The 16,303-nt window shown below is 43.6% G+C and overlaps 1 long non-coding RNA gene across 6 annotated transcripts; it reads left to right on the top strand.

The window, feature by feature from the left end:
* The first annotated feature begins 1,420 nt into the window (after window positions 1-1,420).
* On the top strand, window positions 1,421-16,303 carry LOC120230839. 6 transcript variants are annotated; one of them, XR_005528182.1, is made up of 5 exons: window positions 1,421-1,899; window positions 2,581-2,647; window positions 5,087-5,348; window positions 8,292-8,349; window positions 16,212-16,303. It is a non-coding gene; the product is annotated as an uncharacterized LOC120230839 (long non-coding RNA). The 6 variants fall into 6 exon arrangements; XR_005528183.1 differs by having other exon boundaries at window positions 8,292-8,345; XR_005528184.1 differs by lacking the exon at window positions 16,212-16,303 and adding an exon at window positions 8,765-9,246.

Below are 16,303 nucleotides of genomic sequence, written 5' to 3' on the forward strand. Positions count from 1 at the left end.
AAGAGATGTTGGACTCAAGAAATGAGAAAAGAGGTTGTCCAGACCTGGGCTGGGATTCCTGTCCCTGCTGCCTCCTCTGAGGCAGCCAACAGAGTGGCAGCCTATTCCCAGAAATGTCCAGCAAGATCTGAAATGCTGTTTCTCTGAATTTTCTGAGCTTCAAGCAAGCAAATATGCCCAAGCCAGGTGTAAACAGACACTCATGAATGATAGAGACAAATGAAGAGAGAAGGAGGGGAGAGCCACATTAAAAAGTATAACCTACATCAAGTTTGTGCTTCTCTATATCACTCTGAAGATTCACTGGGATAAAATACGCTCTAAAATATGTCAATGCCAAGGTGATTAAAACGCCATTCTGTATCCATCAGTGTATAGAGAGGAAAGGATGTCAAGTTTTCAGAAAATAATACAAAAATGAATAAGTACAGTTACAAAACCCAGAATCATTGAATGTTAGAGTTGCATGTACCTCTGGGAGTTATCTTGATTCTCCCCTTTATTTCATCGATGAGAAAAACTGAGCCTTGGGTGGCAGAGCCCAGCCCTAAAGCCCAAGTTCTGACCTCCAGTCTGCTTCTCATTTTGCTCCACATGCTGTCCTCATGAAACTTGAAAGGAAAGGAAGTTCTTAACATAGCACTCCTTCCAAACTCCTTGAATGGCTCCAGAGCCAGGGATGGTAAGCAGCCCAGGAAGGACAGAAGGGAGGGGTGAAGAGGCAGCCAGCCGCAGACTCAGTAAGAGTCTCAGACATAATCACCGTGTAGAGAAGTCCCAGCTCCCCGGCTCCCTCAGAGAGACAGAAACAGAGGGGACAAGTGACTGAACAGAATGGACTCTGAAGAAGGCTTTCCAGGATGGGTCAGGGGGTGTGGGCATGTCAACTCACCTCTCACTGCCTTCCTGCCTTGGGTACCCGGGGATGCTACCAGAAAACCACCTTCTTTGAGGCACAGGCTACAATGGCTGGAAGTAGAGGTGGAATTTCAGGCAGGATTCAGGTGCGATTTTCACTCCAGCTCAAAACCCTCACAGGGGCCCTTGGCCAAGCATTCCAGATCCACCATGGTCTGCCCGTAACCTGCCCATCAATTTTGTCTTCTACCACTTCCCTGATGTCAGCACACATCGTACACCTTGGATTATTCTGCCCAACCGATAGACACTCTGGGAAAAGTGCCAATGTCAGCCCAAGGGGCCAGCCCAGGCACTGTCCTTGGCAGTGGAGGAGGAAGACTTTCCAGGCTATAGGGAGCAGTCCTGAGAGGGAAGGGCCATCAGCCTCTGAAGACAGGCCTGAACAAGGAGGCGTAGCCCAGGACTTCCCACATCCCCCCACTGCTCACTTCTACACATGACATCACCATAGCAGTGACATCAACAATGGAGGGGCGTGGCCCAGCCCCCGGCTCTGAGCTCCCAACCCTCCTGTGACCACAGCAGTCAAAGCCAGCTCTAGAGCAGGTATTGCCCTGAGCTGTGGCAAGAGCGGTGTCTCATAGCAGAGGACAGGATGGAAGAACGGGAATTTCTGGTTTTCTTTCCACAAAGAGATTGAAACCAAGATTACTATCATAGAACGAGTAAGCCCTGAGGCTTATCACCACACTGTGGGATCCTGGGAACAAAAACAGACATACTCTCAATAGTAGACGATAAAAGAAATGTGAGCTTATCTTCTACTCAAACCAGTAATGCAGAGTGACTCTGCCATTGAAGTTATAGCCACCTGCTGGCTCTGGCTTTGAATTTGCTTAAGCCAACTTGCAATAAAGTGGAGACGATCAAGGTGTTTACCAGGAAAATCAGGCATCAGGCTTACAAAATTGTCTTTATTTCCTGAACAGAATAGGATGTGTGACGATACCAACAAGAACGATTGCCCCGCCATCTCCAGTAAGTCCCGAAGAGCCTTTCAAAGTTCCTCTTTTTTTTCCTATTTGTCTTGGTAATGAATTCTTTGAGTCTTTGACCTGGCAGTTCAGCTATCTTTCCCCATCTCCGATAAAAGCCTAACTGTGAAGAAAGATAATATTTTCTTAATCAGATGAGTATCAGCAAGATCTATGCAGCAGCTTCTAACATTTTTTAAACGACTTGACTCTTTAGAAGCTTCTCTTAGGAGAAAGCCTTTGGGTATGATATGAATATGAAGGAATATTCTAGATTTATTCAACTCATAATCGTTTTTTAAACTTTTAGGGTTGGCTGCAGGAACCCTGGAACTTTCTAGCTTTTTCCACACAGACAGTGGAAATCAGAGAACTGTGAGCAATTATTTAGAAGATTTGAAAGATTCAACTGCTAATCAGGATCTTCAGGCATAAATGCTTAGGGTTTTGAAAGACCTAGGTTAGAATGTCTTCTGAGGAGCTTTGCCCCTCTCTGCTGCATTTTCTAAGCCTATGAAAAAGAGATTATTATAGTCTCTCCCTCATAGAGATGATAGGAAGATTACATAAAATAATGACTGTAAAACATTTAACACAGAGTTTGGCTTAGTAAGTGTTAGGTTTTATTACCGAAGGATTACAGTGCCTCCCTGCCAGCCCCCTTATCTGTATTTCATCTCCTCAGTTTTCGTTACCCTTGGTCTACCTCTGCCTGGAAGCCGATGAGTCTCCTTCTAAAATATTGTCAGAAGGTCAGTAGTAGCCTAATGCTATGTCGCAATGCTTGTGTCATTTACCTCACTTCGTGTCATCACGTAGGCATTTTTATCATCTCATATCATCACAAGAAGAAGGATGAACACAGTATAAAAAGATATTTTGAGAGAAAGATACCACATTCACGTAAATTCTATTACAGTATATTGTTATAACTGTTCTATTTTATTATTGTTGTTAGCTTCTTACTGTGCCTAATTTATAAGTTAAGCTTTTTGTAGGTATGTACATACAGGGGGAAACATAGTGTATATGGGGTTCGATACTATCCACGGTTTCAGACATCCACTGGTGTTCTTGGAATGTACCCCCCACTCTGCTGCGGATAAGGGGGAGGTGCTGTAATTTCCACCTCCACTTGATTTTGCCTATAAACATTCTGAACATCACAGGGACTGTTCTAACAGTGAACAGATAGGCTCTCTAAGCAAAAGGAAAAAAATTGGCAAAGGCCTTACCGTATTTGTTTCCTAGGGCTGGTACCACAATGTACCATAAAGGTGGTATCTCAAAGGTGGTGGCTTAAAAAAATAAAAACAAACCCAGAAACTCATTCTCTCAGTAAAGGCCAGAAGTCTAAAATCAATGTAGCAGCAGGGTGGATTCCTTGTGGAGGCTTCGAGAGGCAATATATTCCACGTGTCTCCCATCTTCTGGCAGCTGCAGGCAATCCCAGCATTCCTTGGCTGTGGCTGTCCTCCAGTCTCTGCCACCATCTTTATATGGCCTTTCCCCCTGTGTTTCAAATTCCCTTCTTCTTTTTCTTCAAGGACAGCAGTCACTAGATTTCCCTAAATCCAGGATGATCTCATCTTAAGAACTTTAACTTAATTATATCTGCCAAGACCCCATGTCCAAACAAGTTCACATTCATAGGGACCAGGGGTTAGGATTCAGACATATCTTTTGGGGAGACCCTATTCAACCCACTACAATTTTAAGTTCTTCAGATAAAAGCTTTTCCACTACCTTGGTGCTGGAATGAAATTACTTCAGAGCCAATATTGCTTATTTTCTATACATCTTTCGAAACTCATACAAAACCTTAAGACCTGGGGATTGCATGAGAAGAGTAAGCTTCTTTGAAATCTGGAGTCATGTTAAATCTTTTCTTAAATTTATTTTTATATTTTATGTTAGAGAGGGAGAGTACACAAGCAGGGAAGAGGGGCAGAGGGAGAGAGAAAGAATCGTCAGCAGGCCCCATGCTCAGCTCAGAGCTTGATGCAGGACTTGATCCCATGACTTTGGGATCATGACCTGAGCTGAAATCAAGAGTTGGATGCTCAGTTGACTGAGCCACCCAGGTGTTCCCTAAATAAATATATATTTACATACATGCATATACCTTTTTTTTTGTTAAGGAGTCATGTTAAGTCTTCGTAGAAGATGGTGGCAAATTCAATTTTGAAATTCTAAATTCCAGTTAATGACGCTGCCATAGGCAGAAAAATTCTCCCTGTCCCACCAAATGCCCATGCCCTAATCTGTGGTACCTATGAATATGTCACCTTACATGAGAGAGAGGGTTACAGCTGCAGAGGAAATTGCTAATCTGCTAACTTTCAGTTAGGAGAATTATTCTGGATTATCCAGGTGGGCTCAATGTAATCACAAGAGCCCTTAAAGGGTGGAAGAGGGAGACAGAAGAGGGGTGTTCATGATGCCACGTGGAAAGGCTTGACCTGTCGTTACTGACTTTGAAGGTGAAGGCAGGGGCCACAATTCAAGGAATGCAGGCAGCTTCAAGAAGTTGGAAAAGGCAAGACAAGACTGTCTTTCATCCAAAACTCCCGGAAAGTAATGTAGTCCGGCCAACATCTCAGCCTAGTGAGACTCAGGTTGTACTTCTACTCCCCAGAATGACAATAAATTTGTTTTAAGCCACTAAATTTGTGGTAATTTGTCATGCAGCGATAAGAAACGAATACAGATACATTTTAAACAAACAGTTGTCTTTCCTACTTACACCGCACTAAAAGGATGGGAACAGAAGTGGGCATGAACTCCCAAGAACTAAGTACAGAGAAGAGGAGAAAAAAAGCAACAGCTTTTTTGAAGCTGGAAAGCAAATGCACAGTGGTGTCTGACCTAGCTCCCCTGAGAAAGCTGAGTGATGAGCCATTACCGTGAAGACAAGAAGCAGCCCACCATGTTGTGCAGAACCCTCTAAAGGCCCCAGAATTGGTGGCACCAGGTATATCTAGAAGTAGGGGGGAAACGGTGGTTAAAAATAAGACAACAGCATGTCCCCACACTAGACATCTGCTCTTACGTATGTCATACGTGGCCTGATACAAGCATGTATACTCGTAAAACATGGATTGTTGTTTTGAAGGGTGCGTGTATTTTTGAACAATATTTATGCTCTAGATCTTACTCTTCTTTTCTGTATTCAACTCTCTATATTGAAGGTCTTTCCACGCTCTGCACACCTGGCCTGGTGTGTCTATCTGCTGCACAACACTCCGTATATCTTCACCGGATACCCCTTTTCCATTCTTGTGCAAAGGGATATCTACACTGCCCCCAGCTCACCAGTCAAACTATGACAGTTTAAAAACTTGCTTCATCAAGAGGCACGTACTTACTGATGTGATCTTTCAGGACCAGGTGAAGAGAACAGATACTGTAGTTGGACACAGACTCTAAGAGGATAACCTGTCAGCTCTGTGTGTGAGTGACAATTACGAATCTTGAGTTCCCTTGGCCCAACCTTTCCTCACAGGTCTTACTGCCCCAGCCTTCCCCCTCCCTGAGAGATCTCCAGAAATTGAAAGGCTGAACAATTCCAGCTGTCTTGCTTGACAAATTGGAATGGAAGTTGGCAGCTGTTTTCCCTCCAGCATCCTCTGGGAAATCCACCCAACTACATGTTCCCAGCCTGCCCTTGCTTTCAGAGCTGGAAGGTTCAATACCAAGTGGCAAGTGCCATGTACAGGACATTAGTGTGGAGAAGCAGTGCAAGGCCTGGGAGGGGCAGAAACAGCCCCTGGGAGGAAGAGAAGCCAAAGCTATTTAGCTAGAAGAAATGTGGATGGCATGAGGGCTGGCTCCAAGTATATAAATGACGCTAAACAATTGTGCTTCTACTGAGTTGAGGAACACACACAGTGGGCCTGAGCTGATAAGAAATACCTGGCTCAGACATTAAGAAGTCCTTTTTAAAAAAACAAGTGAGGCTAGAGGCAACAATCACGTGGCCTCAAAGCTGGAAGATGTAGACTCGAATGAACTTCCGTCAGAGCAAACACTTTGTCTGGAAGGGACCCTAACAGTCTATTTAGCTCTGTCATCCATTTGCTTCAGATGCTGAAATAAGCCCCTTTGCTTCGGTCTCCTCATCTGTCAACAGAAGGGTCCAAAAGATATGGCTGCGCAAAATTAACCCAAAATGCACCATAGAACTAAGTGTAAGTGCTAAAAATCACAAAACCCCAAGAAGAAAACAGATGGAAATCTTTATGACCTTGAATTAGGCAAAGACTTCCCACATATGATACCAAAAGCATGATCCATAAAAGAAAACAATTGATATACTGGACTTCTCCAAAATTAAGAAAAAACTTTTGCTCTCCAAAAGATACTATTAAGAAAATTAAAATATAAGCGGAAGACTGAGAGAAAATATTTGCAATTTAGACATTTAGAAATTGCCTAAGAATGATGATCCAGGAAGTAGTGGATTTGTGAAATTTTACACAGAATCGAGTGGCCTGGTTTAAGAGCTAACTTTGTAAAGTAGGTGGCTTTGTTTCTTTTCTGTTAAACGTCCTCTCCTCTACTTTAGTACTTTTGGCCACCACATTTTATCCCTTCTGTTACCCCTTGTCTTCAAGTGGATAAGAGTTAGACTTGTGTTCAAATGGGCAAGCACCATCGACTCTGAAGAGATGGGTCCTTCCTCCGTAAGGTGGGGATAATCAAACCAAGCTCGTGAGGAGCTGTCTGCTATTAGCTTCTCTCTCCTATCTCCATTCCCAAACCTGCTTCCAGAAAAAGAAGGTGCTATTAGTCATTAGCACCTCACTGAAGAATGCACTGCATTTAATTCCTTTTTTTTGCATTGGGAGTTATCCTTTTCAGTGTGGAAGAGAGGCTTTTTCTGCATGGAGGGGAAAAACAGCCCCATCCAGCTTGCAGCCCTTCCTAAACTGGAAATCTCACTCTCTCGTCTCCTTGCTTGTTTTCCCTTTCAAGAACTCTGGGAAGAAGTCAGTTTTTGACATCTGAAAACCTTGCGCTTCCCCATCTTGAAGTGCTGAGCTGTCACATGGTCCCAAGGAGTGTAGTGCATTTCAGATTACATCAGCAGACACACCCAGGATGCCAAGGACACAGCTCCAGTTCCCTGAATGCTGAGTGCTTGCTAAATCCTTACTGAGAACACTGGTGTAGAGCAGAGCCAGGACCAGGGTTCAATGAGGAGGAGTTTAGGGTGTAACACTTAAGGAGGCACTCACATTCAGGTGTCCACTCTGCACTTGCATGACCCTGAGGAGTGCCCCCTTAAGAGTGGGCCCCTTAGGTCACAACTTTTCCAAGGCCAGCATTCTCAGGATGTAAAGGATGCCCCAGAGAGTGATCTCCTCCAGGGTTGCACTCTAGGCACCTCACTTGCCTCCCTTAGCAGCAGCCCTCCTGGAGAGGGTATGGACCCACGTCCACATGCTGAAGTTAGAGTACCAGTGAGCCAGGGGACCCTAGGCAGGTCTGCATTCCCACTTTCCTGACTCTATGATTCTAGGGCTATTTGCTTCTCTCTGCAATAAAGCAAAAACAATTATGGGAATCTGCATTCCCTTGATCTAATAGATGCCAGATTAAATTTCCCCTATCTTCACAGAAACATTCCCTGACCCTGCAGGCTACTCTCTGTTATGCTGTATTAGCAACTTGTTCATTTTATTCACAGCAGTTATCACAATTGATAATATTTTATCTTATTGTTTTGCATGAATCAGAATAGTCTAGATTATGATTCAGTAATAACCACCACCACCACCCCCGCCCCTCCAATCTCAGGAGTTTGCAATGGTGTTTTGCTTTCTCAGTCCACATTATGTTAGGGGACAGCTGGGAGACTCAGCTCAGGCCTGGCTGATGGGGCAGCCACCATATGGACCCTTCCCTGGTCATTGTGTCAGAAGGCAGACAGCTCCAGGGAGCATCACAATAACTGCTTTGCCTAGAAGGGACACACCATCACTTCTAGTCACCACCCACTGGCCAGAACTGGTCAATGTCCCCACCCACTCACGAGGGGCCCTACCACTGCACTTGTGCCCCAAAGGCAGAAAGCCACAAAAGTTTGACGAGCAGCTCTAATGACTCCTGCATTATTTATTTGATTTTGTCTGAATCCTCTGACCAGAACGGTCCATAAGGGCAGGACAGTCTGTCTTGTTCATTCATTTTATCCCCAGTTGCTGGCGTCTTGTTGGTGCTTAATAACCATCTGTTGACTAACTGAACCATTCTGGTAGTTTAGGATTGGTGACCAAGACTGTCAGGTATCAGTCCTCACAAACTGCTGGGAATCTGGGGGCTGTGTTGACTACACCCTCCTCAAAGGAGGAGAGGACTCTAACTGCTGCTATCATTAATTTTCTCCTTGAGTGTCTAATTGGCCGATGAACAAGAATGCCTGGGAGTCTGAAAGCAAAGTCCAAAGTGGGTGAGCTATAATCTAAGATCTCTTGGTAATTTTATTCTTTATCTTCAAAGTTCATGTGAATTTTATATTTTGCTCCATACTATATCCATAGTCATAAAAATGTTTTAAAACATTTAACAGGGGGAAATGAGTGCTTTGCTTATTTCATGGTTTCGCTAATAGCTCACCCACCCCTCCATTCCCAGGTTGGTATCCCCCAAACCAGACAACACAGCTCTAAGCCTCCTTAGGTGGCAGCTGGGGCCTTAAGGCTTGAGGTTAAAACATTAAGAACATCCTCCTCTGTGTTTTGTTTCCTTTCTGTGGTGCCTTTTTCTCTGATGGCAAAGTTGTAATGAATATTGCATGTGAGAATTTGCCTTTGTTTAATGAAATACAGAAAAGGGTGATAGAGGTCTTATTTTTTTCCCCACAGATTGATGGACATAATTATTCTAAAACCAGTGTTTTTCAAACCTTTTCCCCCCTGAAGCACACTAAGAAATACCTTTTATAAAACTTCCTGAAATGGACACTGTTGGCAACCCTGTGCAGGCTGGTGCTCCCATTTCCCAGCTGTCAGGAGCACTGCCTCCTCCTCTGGAGGTGAGAACCTCAGCTGAGCTGAGCACGAGCTGCCTTCCCAGAGGTTACGTACCTCTGTTCCTCAGAGCAGCCCATAGCCAACATTGACATGAGGATTCAAGAGGCGCTACCCGCTTGTCTCAGGCAGCACCAGCTCCGGTACAATTCAAACCACGGGATTTGGTGTCAGAGAACACCCTTGCTCAGCACGTCCTCTGCCTCCTCCAGCTTCTTCCTCATTTTTCTGGGAGCACTCCCTAAAGACATCACAGGCACCCAAATTCTTTTCTTGAGCTCTGCTTCCAAGGAATCCGAGTTAAGACAATACCCAACACACACACACACACACACACCCTTGAAACAAAATTGCAACATTTACACTTCATGTGACATGCTTGGATACTTGCAATACTGTTCTGTTTGATTTTTTTAACTCCTCATTTGTGATCTTTTAATGTGGTTTCATAACCCACTAACAGGTCATAGCCCTACAGTTTGAAAAAAACAGCACTAATCCTTTCCAAGTTAACCTTCCAAGTTAACCCTCCAGAGGCTGATGTTTAGTACCAGGGCAGGTTAAGGAGAAGGTGAAGTGAAGAGCATCTGTTCTAGTGTGCATGGCATTGAGAGTTTAGAGGCTCAAGAAGTTGATTCTAATAGGACTGAGCATCCCAAGAGAGCACCATGTGGCCACTGCCTTCCAGCCACTGACTTGCTCCACACTCTCCAGGCCAGTTTCCCTTCCTGCCAGGAAGGCACTTGTGGTAGGAAATGTGGGTCCCAAGGAAATAAAGCAGATTTTGACCTCCCACAAATGCACAGAGATGGACATGTGAGAACATTGATTTCGGCATTGTCTGTGATGGCCACAATGAAAACATTACAAATACTCACCTCTAAGTGAACTGCAGAGCAATGTGTCCAGTAATAATAATGTAGGTATCTAACTATAGAAAGTTTTCCATGACACACAAAGTGTAAACTCAACAGCTCTTTTTTATTTTTTAAAAATTAGTATGTGTATAAATGCATAAAAATACGGAAAACTATACTCAAAACTATCTGCAGGGAAATGATTATTGGAGACTTATTTTCAAAATCATACATTTCCACAGCACCAGAACTTTTCCCCACAAGTACAATTTACTTTTGAAATGAGAAAAAGCAATACTTTTTCACTTTAAGACAGTAAAACACAAAAGGAAGCTATTTATACGGTGCCAGCCTGTGCTCCTTTGAAGTCAACAGCGGCCCTCCAGCAGGTGATGTGAGCTTTCAAGAGTCTGAGATAGAAACCATTTCTAGAAATTCGTGCTCTGAGGCAACATCTCAACATACAGAACATATAGAAATGATGAAATACAAGTCAAGAAAATATATAAACCATAGGAAGTCTCAGAAACTAGATAAATGTCCCTGTACCCCAGAGACAGAAGAGAAACCGCTCATCAGGGAAGAAGGCTAAGGCCAGGGCCCCTGGGTTCAGGTTCTGGAAGCGGGTACAGGTGGCTGAGTTTGGCTCCTGTAAGACCCATGGAACTGAAAAGAGATGGGAGGAGGATAGAGTAACCTCAACTACGGGACATGGTGATTGGAGGCCAGCTCCCCAGCTGGTGAGAAAAGCCTAGAAAAAAAGCTTGGAGGTGTTTGTTTGTTCTCATTTCCTAAATCGGGTTGGTTACTCTGGCTACATTTTAAAATCACCTGGGGACTTAAAAAAAAGTACACACACACACACACACACACACACACCGTTGTCCTGGAAATTCTGATTTAATTTTTAAATCCTTTTGTTCTCTTCCTTTTTAAAAAAAATTTTTAATGTTTATTTTGGAGAGAGAGAGAGAGCATGAGCAGGGGATGGGCAGAGAGAGGGGGAGATATAGAATCTGAAGTGGGCTCCAGGCTCTGAGCTGTCAGCACAGAGTCCGATGAGGGGCTTGAACTCGTGAAGCGTGAGAGCATGACCTGAGCTGAAGTTGGATGCTCAACCAACTGAGCCACCCAGGTGTCCCTCTCTCCTTTTTTTTAAAGGCTTTCTTGGAAACTCTAATACACATCCAAGATTGACACCTCATTGAAACTTTGGGCTTAGGTAGGGCTCAAAGGATCAGACACAACCTCTGTCCAGGTACACAGCCAAGCAAGTAGCCAGCTTGGAGATAAGATCAGGGATACCCCCATTTTGACCTCAGAGTGGGCATTTCTGACCATCTGAGGCCTGCTTTTGGACTGGCAGCCTTGGGCAGAAGGCCCAAGATAGCTGGTCGGGGTAGGGTAAAGAGACAGACAGACACACAGGAAAGAAATGTCTATTCATGGGTAAATGGATGAATCTATTATCTACATGATATATTCATAGAAAAGAATGTAACAGTGAAATGTAACAACCCAGCATTAGCATGGCATCAACAGAGCAGTGAGTTATAAAAACAGCTTGCAGTATGGCATGTACATTACTATGTCATTTTTTAAATTTAAAATTATGGAAAATAGAAAGTATATATTTTGTGGCTAAATCTGTATACACTAAAACTATAAAAATATTCATAAGAATTAAACACTAAGTGGTCACCTTTGGGGAGGATTTGGAGAGGGGCATACAGGGAGCAATAGACACAAACTTGGATGAGCCTCAAAGGCATCATGCTGCATGTACGAAGCCAATGTGGAGAGGTCACATCCTTGGGGCATCTGTGTGGCTCAGTAGATTGAGCATCTGACTCCAGCTCAGGTCATGGTCTCGTGGTTTGTGGTCATGGGCTCAAGCTCCATTGGTTCGAGCCCTGCGTCTGACAGCTCAGAGCCTGGAGCCTGCTTGGGATTCTGTGTATGCCTCTCTCTCTGCCCCTTTCCTGCTCACGCTCTGTCTCTGTCTCTTTGTCTCTCTCTCTCTCAAAATAAGTAAATATCTTTAAAAAATTTTGAAAGAAGTCACATCCTTATAATTCCATTTATTATATTGGAGAAAAGAATGGGTAGAGATCAGATCAGGGCTGCCAGGGACCAAGGGACACTGTGGTTATAAAGGGAGGCTTGCGGGTAGATGTATCCTGACTGTGGTGACAGTAACGTCAATCTACAATGTACTAAAGTTCACGGGGATGGACTTCACAAAGGTAGTAGAATGGTGGCTTCCAGGGGCTGGGGGAAGGAGGGAATGGGCGTCATTATTTAATGGGGAGGGAATTTCCATTTGGGAAGATGAAAAAAGTTCTGGAGATGGATGGTGGTGATTGTGGCAGAACATCGTAAATGCATTTAATGCCCTTTACCTGCATACTTCAAAATGGTTAGAATGGCAAATATTTGTTATCTATACTATCTGTACTTTACTACAAATTTTTTTAAAGAAGAAAATTAATATGACTGTATACCAGAAGGAAAAAAACGCCATTTTATTGAATTTCATTGCATGGTCATTAAAAAAGTAACTTAAAGAAAAAATCTGAAGCAAATATTGCAAAAGTGTTAAGATTTATGAAAGCGACACGATAAATACATTCATGCCCATTAACTGAATTTTCTTCACTTTCCTGCATGTTTAAAATAACCTAATAAGTTTGTAATAGTTTCAAGTCGAATCAGAATTTTAGGGCTGCAAGAAGCTTTTGAGATCATTCTCTCCACATTCTTCCCTGAACAGGGAAAATAAACTGAGTTTTCACAGCTGAAACTCCTGACCATTTTTATCCATGCTGATTATTTGGAAGTAATGTTTCTAACTAATAACAGAATTAGCCTTCTGGAATTTTGAAGAGCTTAAGAAATGCAAAAACACACAGAGTGTGCTCAACTTCCCCTATTCCACAGGAAACAATCCCTACATTATCAGAACATCCAACTAAGGACTCTTAAGAACAGATTTAAAATGTAATCAGCCTCTTTCTTCAAAAGAATTGTGAAAATAATTTTTAAACAAAAAAAGTTGCCAAAAAAGTGTCGATTTTACACTGAGATATTCAAATTGATCTCATGAGGCATTTTAACTGGTTTCATCTCGTCTTTGCTTCTTCCTGTCTTTGTTCTCACCCCCCTCTCCTCCTCTCTAAATACAACATCATACTGAATAGGTTCTGTGACCACTTCTCACCCACGTCTAGAGTCAGAGTGGCTCAAATTAGAACAGACTTTCTTTAGAAAGTAGTACTCTGCAAAATTCTTGGCCAAAAAACAGTCTTCTGCCACTGCATGTGCAAGGTTCTTGGTTGCAAGCATCAGAACTGACTTGGGAAGCCAGGAAAACCAGGCCTGCACAGGGCAGGAGGGGAGGGAGGAAGCCCAGTCAGGGACTCCTTGACCCCAACAGGAAGACGGTGCCTAAGACACTGCCTTTGGTATCATTGTCACCAGCAAGAATCTCACCTCACTGCAGCCATCATGAAGAATTTCTCAGGTGGTGGGATGTCTTCTACGAACCACTCCATCAAAATTGAAGGCTTCAGGTGTGGGCATCCCGTTGGCCGAGCCTAGGTCCCCAGCCCATTCTCTAGGTACCAGGAGCTTCTTTAAAGGGAGTCCCAGCTCTGCATTTCATCAACCCCCACAAAGTGAAGGGCTCTCCCAAGTAGGGAGGGAATTCCATGCTGGGTAGCAAAATAAGCAAGATCTGTCTCTTCTCTTGGGTTTCCATAGGCTTCCCAGCATCCACAAGATGTGCTTCTTCCCTTATTTAAATCCCCCTCACTGCTCCCACTCCGTGCTTCCACTAAAGTCTCCACAAGTGTCCTTTGTACAACTAAAAATACACTCCCCTCTTCCCGAGGGCACCCACAGTTCTGGCCTCTCTGACTCCTGCTCCAACTCTCAGCCTACAGTCGCTTCTCATCCCAGCAGCCAGCATGATCCCCTTAAAGCCTAAGACACATCTTGTCACTGCTTTGCCCAAAGCCCTCCAATGGCTCCCCTATCGCTCTGAGAAAAAGCTAAATCTTCACAATGGCTCCTGGACTCTAAGTCATTCCCTCCTCCTCACCCACCTGAGCCTCCTCTTCCTCCCTCTGCTCCAGCCACCCTGGCCTCCAGCCTATTTTTCCCACTTACCTAGCTTGTATTCACCATGGAGGCTCTACTTTTCCTTCTGTCAGATAGACACACAACTTGCTCCCCATGCAAATGTTATCTTCCCAGCTCCCTCTAAGTAAAATAACACCCCATGGCTCTTCTGTATCCTACCCATCCCTACTTTACTCTTCTTTATATTATCATAGCCAATGGCATTCCATGCGGTTATCTATTTGGTCATTGTCCATCTCTTTCCATTAGAACATAAACCTTATGAGTCAGGGATTTGTTTTTCCATCATGGCATCCCTAAAGCCTCAATCAGACCCTGGTTGAGAGGAGGTGCTCACTAAACATGAATGGTTTCTGAAGCAGGAAGTGAAGTTATCTGCTGAGAATAAAGGGCAGGGAGAGGAACAAGAGTGTCTTCCACTGAGAAGTGTAGATGAGGCTTGAGAAGGCTGCTTTGGTGAAGTGGAGAGAACTGACCAGAAAATGAAGAGATTTGTGCTAACAGTGATGGAGACACAGGTAAGGATGGGAACTATGTAATAGAGGGCAAGGATCTGTGGTTGAGTAACTGCTTTCTTTTCGGCCCCTACTCAGCAGACTTGAGGTAGTTGTAGAGAAGCACAGTTGAATTTATCCAGCACAGTAGAATTTATCCAGCAACCCTATCCTGGGTAGGGCAAAGGGGACAGGGAGAAAGGACATTGAGGTTCACTGGCAAAATGCACTTGTGGAAATAGGCTTTGGGTTCTAAGCTGCATGGTGAGGGAAGTGAAGAAAGGCAAGGATGTGGTATAGAATATTCAGGTGAGGGAAAGCATGCTGTCAGAAGGAGGCTAATAGATGGAACCATCCGGGAGGATTGCTTCTGAGGAGGCTGGGAAGGGAGGAGAGTCAATGGACAGGAAATGTGGGAGAGAAGGTATGTGGAGTCTGAGATCCTTGAGCAAATCACTGTCAGCTGATGTGTGCAGCCAGACTAACAGAGGTACATGTACAATGGAATTTGATCGTTGTGAATTTTTAGGATCATGATCTCTCTAGTTACCAGAGTATTTCTTCCTTTTTTATTGTTGTTATAGATATCCCAGGGATACCTAAAGATCCTTTTTGTTATTGAACTACTCAGGTATTAATATATGAAAGGATCTAATGCAAAACATGATGACTGTAGTTGACAATACCGCATTGTATAATTGATATTTGCTGAGTAGAACTTAAATGTTCTCGCCAAAAAGAAAAGAAATAAAAGAAATATGTGAGGTGATGGATGTGTTAATTAACTAGATGCAGAGGCAGAGGTCTTCTCACAATGTGTACATATATCAAATCACCATGACATAGACTTTAAATATCTTACAATTTTATCAGTTACACCTCAATAAAGCTGACTTTTTAAAATATGAGAGCTATTTTAACAAAAAGGTTTACAGTAATTTTTACTTTAATTATCCTTATTCCCAGGACAGAGACCAAATCTGACTCCCTTGAATTGAACAGTTGTCAGGATATTGGGTAGCTTTCTTAGATTAATAAAAAAACTGGAAAGACAGGTCAGAGAGGCAAAGCAGCAGGGAATGTAGCCAGAACACCAAATAACATCCACTGGGGTCATTTTAGAAGTTGTCATTAAGCTGGGAAAGACAATCCATTGAAGAGTCGGATCTGTCCACAGTGGCTATAATGACCTCGCACTACCTGCCAAATCTCTGGTGGCAGCCCACTTCTCCAGCCGCATCCCCTGTGGCCCCGTGATCTCACCTTCACAAACCATGTTCCATTGCAGCCCTCACTGATCCCCAGAACACACTGTCCCTCATGTCTCAGCCTTCCACATGGCCTAAAATGCCCTCCTGGTACTGAGCCTTATCAGCCTGATGAGCTCCTATGCACCCTTCAAGACCCTATTAAATACCACCTGTGTGAAGCTTCCCCCCCTATTCCCCAGGTGCACTGTATTCTCACAGCACCCAGGTGATATCTCTAGTACAGCCCTGATTGTGTTATTTTTAAATTATCTGTTTTCCATTCTGTCTGCTCCAGTGGACTGTTACCTTGCACCAGTCAAGGTCTGTGTCTAATTAATCTTAATTAGTTAATTAACCGGGTTACTCTAATTAACCTAAAGGGCAAGGTCTGGTTATTTGCCTCAATGCAAAATACAATGCCTGGTGCATTTGCATGTTTAATAAATGCTGAATATATAACTGAAGTAATTAATGATGACCCAGAAAGCTAGAAAGTGTCTCATGGTGCCGCTTAATGGATTCTTCTACTTTCATACAGGGTCTACTGAAATCTGATCAATCTTATCTCTAAACTTGAGAAGCTGGGGTGTCCGGGTGGCTCAGTCAACTAAGCATCTGACTTCAACTCAG

This window comes from Hyaena hyaena, unplaced genomic scaffold, assembly GCF_003009895.1.
Source record: "Hyaena hyaena isolate Hyena2069 unplaced genomic scaffold, ASM300989v1 scaffold_49, whole genome shotgun sequence".
Taxonomy (NCBI): domain Eukaryota; kingdom Metazoa; phylum Chordata; class Mammalia; order Carnivora; family Hyaenidae; genus Hyaena; species Hyaena hyaena.